The sequence below is a fragment of the Prunus persica genome, chromosome G7 (genome assembly GCF_000346465.2).
Source record: "Prunus persica cultivar Lovell chromosome G7, Prunus_persica_NCBIv2, whole genome shotgun sequence".
Lineage (NCBI taxonomy): Eukaryota > Viridiplantae > Streptophyta > Magnoliopsida > Rosales > Rosaceae > Prunus > Prunus persica.
The window spans coordinates 13,386,437-13,393,242 of NC_034015.1; the positions used below are offsets into that span (position 1 = coordinate 13,386,437).

Consider the following 6,806-nt stretch of genomic DNA (forward strand, 5'->3'; position numbering starts at 1 on the left):
ACTACCTTTAATATATTTGAGAAAATAAGTCGATGAAATAGTCATTACTAACTAAAAGTTGAAACAATCATGGTTTTTGAAGTACTATTACAAAGTTACAAGGAACATCAACATGAAATTTCATTCTAGCCAGAATAAAAAGAACATCAACATCAAAATTGAAAACACAAAAACCATTGAATAAAAAGAACATCTTGAAGAGTAGTGTCTAGTTACCATGGTGGTCTCTCTGTTTAGAACAAGAGTTTATACTGCAGAGAACCTCAGACAATATTTTAAAGCAACGGCGATTAGATTCCAGAAGAAACTCGGCTTTTTCTATAGACGTACATTTCCCCAAACTTTGGCCAATCCATACATCATCCCCTGACAATTTCAAATACTTAAGATTTGGAGCAAAAATGTTGACCAAATTCTTGACACAGTTATGAAGATCCAAATGAACAAGTATGTCTTCAAGTTTTTCAGCTGAGATGCTAAGGATAAGGTTAATATACACAGGGGAATCAAGCACAAAACTAAAAGATTTCAAAGAGGAGCTTTCAATGGTGATCTGATTTATTCCAAAAATATCTTCAAGATGTAACTCCTTGATGCACTTACATGAACATGAGATCCATTTGAAAAACCCCTCATCTTCTATGAAAACACCATCCAACTTCAAGTATTTCAGTCAATCGCAGTGTTTGAAAACTCGGCCTAGGCGGGCTCTAGGCGGTCGCTAGGCGGTTGCTAGGCGGTAGCTAGGCAGCTAGGCAGTGGCTAGGCGGGCTCTAGGCGGCTAGGCAGTCGCTAGGCGGGCTCTAGGCTGCTAGGCAGTCGCTAGGCAGGCTCTAGGAGGCTAGGCAGTCGCTAGGCGGGCTCTAGGCAGCTAGGGGGTCGCTAGGCGGGCTCTAGGCGGCAGCTAGGCGGCTAGGCTGGAGCTAGGCGGCTAGGTGGTTGCTAGGCGGCTAGGCGGGCGCTAGGCGGTTAGGCAGTAGCTAGGCCGGAGCTAGGCGGCTGGGCGGGCGCCTAGGCGGGTTGGGTCTTTTTCCGGTGCCGAACCCGGAGGACGAAGCAGTGACTGCGAGAATCCACCAGTGGCTATTATATGCCAGCTTACTTTTTCGAGAATCCGCAAACCCTGGCAAAGCCGAAATTACTCCCTCTAATGTGCTTGAACTCGATGGTGACCCTCTGGCTGAGTTGTTTACGGGAATTTCCAGTGTCGGGTATCTTTGTCTTCCAGCTACGTGTTTGCATTTGGATAAGTTACTGCCTGGAATCTCTAAAAATTTGACCCAGTTGGAGCTACTAATAAATTATTTCTTTTTATGGGAATTGTTCGTAAAGTATCTCTACAGCTCACCTAATCTACAATCACTTGTCCTAGACCTTCATAGTACACGGGGGGAAGCATACAAACCCTTCCATATCCACCACCTCCTTGTTTGTCTTCACACATTAAAACTCTCTCTTTAAAAGGGTTCCAAGGAAAACCTGATGAGATGGAGGTGACAAAGTAATTGTTGAAGTTCGGCTTGGTTTTGATAAAAATGACTATTTCTACTGTGAGTTCTTATGGTCTCGTCACTCTTCGACGCCCGAAAGAAGAGATGTACAAGGAAATTTCAAGGTTTCAATGTGGTTCAAGTAGTTGTCATGTTGAGGTTATATGAGATGCAGGTTTGGATTCAAATCAAAGGAGTTCAAGGATTTCTCAAAGTCGTAAAAGCATCATCAATCTTTCAATTTGAAGTTTGTTATATTATTTCTCAGTTTGCGATGGCGTGTGTCAATTTCGTTTGTTCTTGACTTGTTTATAGGTTCCTTGTGTGCCAACTAGTGCAAGGAAAGACTTGTCATTTCTTGTTACTGTACGTAGAATTTTCGGGCAATCAAAACAGCCGAACAGGCTAGAAAGAAAAAGCAGCTACTGAAAAAATAAAAAACTATACGACTCTTGTTTTCAACAGAATGAATTTTGCATGCTAACGCTGGAGACTGAAGTGACCGAACTTGCTCTGGTGGGGGGAGGGTTAATGAACAATCATAATTTTCTTCAAGTTTTGAGCGTGCTCAAGTTGGTTCGATTGCCGGGACTTACATATCAAACAACTTCACTCACATCTTTCGTGAAACATACTTCTTTTGAAAGCAAACCGTACACTTTGATTCAAACAATACATCGGACTGCATAGGGAAGATTGTTGATCTGGTTTAGCTCTCTGGAAAAGTGGGGAGACAAGACAACCCTTGATGATCCTCCATCTGGTGAGCATGTTTAAATTATGATTATATATCTCATTCTTGATCCTCCAAAATGACAACTTTGAAACTGGAAGTCATCATGCTTTTCCTTATCTTCCTTACAGCTTTCGACTGATGAGGCTTCTCAGCTTTCTTCAAATTCTGAGCACGCTCGAGGACATACTTCGCAAACTGAATTCCATTGGACAGCTCTATGTCTATGGTTACCTCCTTAAGTTGATCAATAAAAGGAATGTTTTGCAATCTCCAATATCCCATATTTAAACCACAAGACAGCAGGTAAAGGCAACAATCAACAAGTAGAAACCCATGTCATGGTTTTTGAATCACTTAATCTGCAAAAGTACTATTACAAAGTTACATACTGACAATTCTAAATCAAACAAGAAACATAAACATGAAATTTCATTCTAGCTAGTGTGACTAATATTAATAATATATATATAAACCTAATCTTATTGCCATCAGTTTGCTGAAATTATACATACAAATTAACTTACCCTTATTGCCATGCTGGGAAAGAATATAAACTAAACAAGACCAAATTGAAAAAACTATTACATTAAAAAAAATATTGAATATTAGTGTCCAGTTACCATGGTAGTCTCTTTGTTTAGAACAAGAGCTTCAACCCTGTTTATACTGCAGAGAACTTCAGACAAGATTTTAATGTCATCCACTTCAGGCATCAGGAAAAGTTCAGCTTTTTCTAAACACATAAATTTCCCAAAAATTCGAGTCGATAAGTATGTCTTCAAGTTTTTCACCTGAGATGCTAAGGATGAGGCCACAAGACATAGTGCTATGCACAAAACTAAAAGATTTCAAAGAGGAGCTTTCAATGGTGACCTGTTTTATTCAAAAAACTCGTTCAAGATGTAATTCCATGATGCACTTACGTGAACATGAGATCTGTTTGAAAAACCCCTAATCATCTTCTATACGCATATATCTCAGCTTCAAGTATTCAAGATTAGAGGAAGAAACAAGGGAGGGTGCTTTAAGAATCTGACAGCGATACGGACCTCAAAGATCCACAAAGAAAGACAGACGACGGTAACAAATAAAGTCTCCCTACTGCTTCGACATTAACCTCAAGAACTTCAACTTTACAGCTCACAGCATTGTGGATCCGCGTAATAAATCGAATAAGAACCTATCCAAAGAACTCATTAACTTTAACAACTTTTCGCAGGTTAACAAATTTGCATAATACTCAACAAAATTCAGTGAGGGAGTTGACAGATAAAGCTCTCTGCATCTTTTGGAGACAGCTGAAACAAGTGAGGTATTTTATAACAAGGAAGGCAAGAATGTAATGAGCAACTTCGTCTGAAAGGTTGCTGATTCTGTCTATCATTTTCCAGAAGATTAATTACTTCAATTTTTTGAAATTTGGGAAGTCAATCAAGTTCTAGTCATATTGTAATGTTTCAAGATAAAATTGCCTAAACTAGAACAGACCAAAACAGAGTTTGGTGCCTACATTACATGTCAAATACATATATTTCAACATTGCAACACAAAATGCCTAAAAATTGCTGTTGTTGAGCTCAATGCAGGAGGAGAGATGCCCTTGTAAAGCTACATTATCTTAGTCTTTGCTTTTTGTTTCCTCTTTGTTGATCTTCCTGAAAGACTACTGTGGCACTAGAAATCCTCTTGCTTTTATTTAACTTCCTTATAACACTACATTGCTGGGGCGAATGCACAATCACCATTTTCTTCAAGTTTTGGGCATACTCAAGCATATACGCTGCTAACTCGATTCCGTTAGACCCATTCGACAGCTCTATGGTTACCTCCTTAAGATGAGGAATAAACGCAAGGTTTTGCAATCTCCAATATCCCATATTATAACCAGAACACTGCAGGAAAAGGTAGCAATCAACAAGCAAAATCAATTGAAACTTCCGAACAAAAAGTAGTAGTAATTTACCAAACATAAAGGCAGGAAAACTACATACCATGAAAGAGAGGAAGAAAGAAATACGCAACACTTTAACTTACATCAGTTTTAAGGTCAAGGAACTGTGGGTCAGACTTTATTTCCAAAGTTCTCAAATTACACGTTCCTCCAAACATAGAGACCATTTCTGGGACTAGGATATCAAGAAAGCTTCCAATATGAACAGACAAATAACAAACATTCTTCAGTAGCCCTGGTACGAAAACTCCATTTAACAAAGCCTACAAGTTATAAAGACAACATCAGCGATCCGAAAGACGAGAACTAATTAAGAAAAAAACTAAATGCAACACTTAAGACAATTAAGTAGGAGCCCATATCATGGTTTTTGAATTACTCAATCTGTAAAAGTACTATTACAAAGTTGCACGTTGACAATTCTAAACCAAACAAGAAACAGAAACATGAAACTTCATTCTAGCTAGTGTGATAACGAAAAAAATATTAACCGAATCTTATTGCCATAAGTTTTCTGACATTAAATTAACTTACCCTTATTGCCATGCTCAGAAAGAATATAATCTAAACAATACCAATATGAAAAAAAAATATCTGGAAGAATAGTGTCTAGTTACCATGGTGGTCTCTTTGTTTAGAACAAGAGCTTCAACCCTGTTTATAGTTATACTGCGCAGAACCTCAGACAAGATTTTAACGTCATCCGCTTGAGGCTTTAAAAAACACCTGAGCTTTTTCTAAACACATAAATTCCCCCAATTTTTTTCGAAGCACTACATTCCCCGACCATTTCAAATATTTAAGATTTGGAGCAAAAATATTTAAGAAATTCTCGAAAGTGGATCCAAATTCTCAGTCAATAAGTACGTCTTCAAGTTTTTCACCTGAGATGCTAAGGAGGAGGTAGGGAAACAGATCGGAATCAGTGTGATGCACAAAACTAAACGATTTTTCAGCTGAGATGCTAAGGATAAGGTCAATATACACAGGGGAATCAAGCACAAAACTAAAAGATTTCAAAGAGGAGCTTTCAATGGTGATCTGATTTATTCCAAAAATATCTTCAAGATGTAACTCCTTGATGCATTTACATGAACATGAGATCCATTTGAAAAACCCCTCATCTTCTATGAAAACATCATCCAACTTCAAGTATTTCAGTCAATCGCAGTGTTTGAAAACTCGGCCTAGGCGGGCGCTAGGCGGCTAGGCGGTCGCTAGACGGGCGCTAGGCGGCTGCTAGGCGGTAGCTAGGCGGGCGCTGGGCGGCTAGGCGGTAGCTAGGCGGGCGCTGGGCGGCTAGGCGGTAGCTAGGAGGGCGCTGGGCGGCTAGGCGGTCGCTAGGCGGCTAGGCGGTAGCTAGGCGGTTGCTAGGCGGCTAGGCGGTCGCTAGGCGGTTGCTAGGTGGCTAGGCCGGAGCTAGGCGGCTGGGCGGGCGCCTAGGCGGGTTGGGTCTTTTTCCGGTGCCGAACCCAGAGGACGAAGCAGCGACTGCAAGTGCAAGTTCCGTCCTCTGCGAGTGCAAGCTTTTGGAATATATTTAAAGAGTATAGCCGTTTGGCTATACCTTTAAAAATTCGAATGTATTTAGATAATATAGCCGAACGGCTATACGTTTAAAATATTCGAATATATTTGATTGCGTATAGCCGAGCGGCTATACCCTTTAAATATACAATTTTGTCATATTAATTTAGGGTTTAGGGCTAAAATACAAAAAACATGAGAAGAAAGCTCCAACTGCACATCATATCTCATTGAAAAATCAACAAATTACTGTCCAACTTCTTAAATTACCCTGATAAGAAGATGAACTAAGTATATGTACAATGCTGGAGGATGGTGATGGCTCCCTTTAGAAGGTATAAGGTAGTTATTTGTTAATAAGTTATAAAATATGGAATGCAATGTTTTTCACCATATAAAATCAGATTTACCTCGATACAGTCATATCGATGGATAATGCCAAGTATATTAAGCAGCTGCCTTTTTGGTACTCGTGTATTTGCTTTGTCGGCACATCATACATTGCATCTAAACTAACCTGCAGTTGAAAGTGATAAATTTCAGTGTAATCTATTAGACATACCTTCAAGACAAAAGAGAAAAGATGAACATGATAGAAGTTCTAAGAACTTGTGACCAAACCTTCACACCACTCGTTGCTTCAATGTACTCAGCGAGCCTCATTTTGTTAACCTTCTTAACCTACAACATGAGCATATATACAACAGATTTTAATAATAATTATAATACAAAAGAAGCCAAAAGCTTAATATATTTTTGGTTCCTAAGCAGATATCAAGCCTAGTGAGTACCATCATCCATTCTTGTTGAAGGTCAGGATCTGCTGCATATGCTCGCAAGGCAGTTGCAAGCAATGTCCCACGCTTTATTCCAACCCAAATGCTCTTCATCAACAAGCACTCTCATGACATCAGCTATTTTTCAGAGATGGGTGAGTATGAGCTGCAGAGCACCCTAATAAAGACAGCGAAAAATGAGTCGAGGAAAAAAGGAAAAACAGAAAAGCAAACCTGAATGACTAGCTATCAGAGGAAAGTAATAAATATAAGTTCATTGTAGCTAAAACAAGCTGCCAGATTGGGTAATATCATTGTAGCTAAAA

The 6,806-nt window shown here is 39.4% G+C and overlaps 1 pseudogene across 1 annotated transcript; it reads right to left on the reverse strand.

The window, feature by feature from the left end:
* LOC109950395 lies at positions 3,618 to 6,594 on the reverse strand (annotated as a pseudogene). The gene is made up of 6 exons (XR_002272610.1): positions 6,496 to 6,594; positions 6,326 to 6,385; positions 6,115 to 6,221; positions 4,795 to 5,333; positions 4,261 to 4,440; positions 3,618 to 4,118 (listed from the first exon to the last, which is right to left on the reverse strand). The product of XR_002272610.1 is annotated as an uncharacterized LOC109950395 (transcript).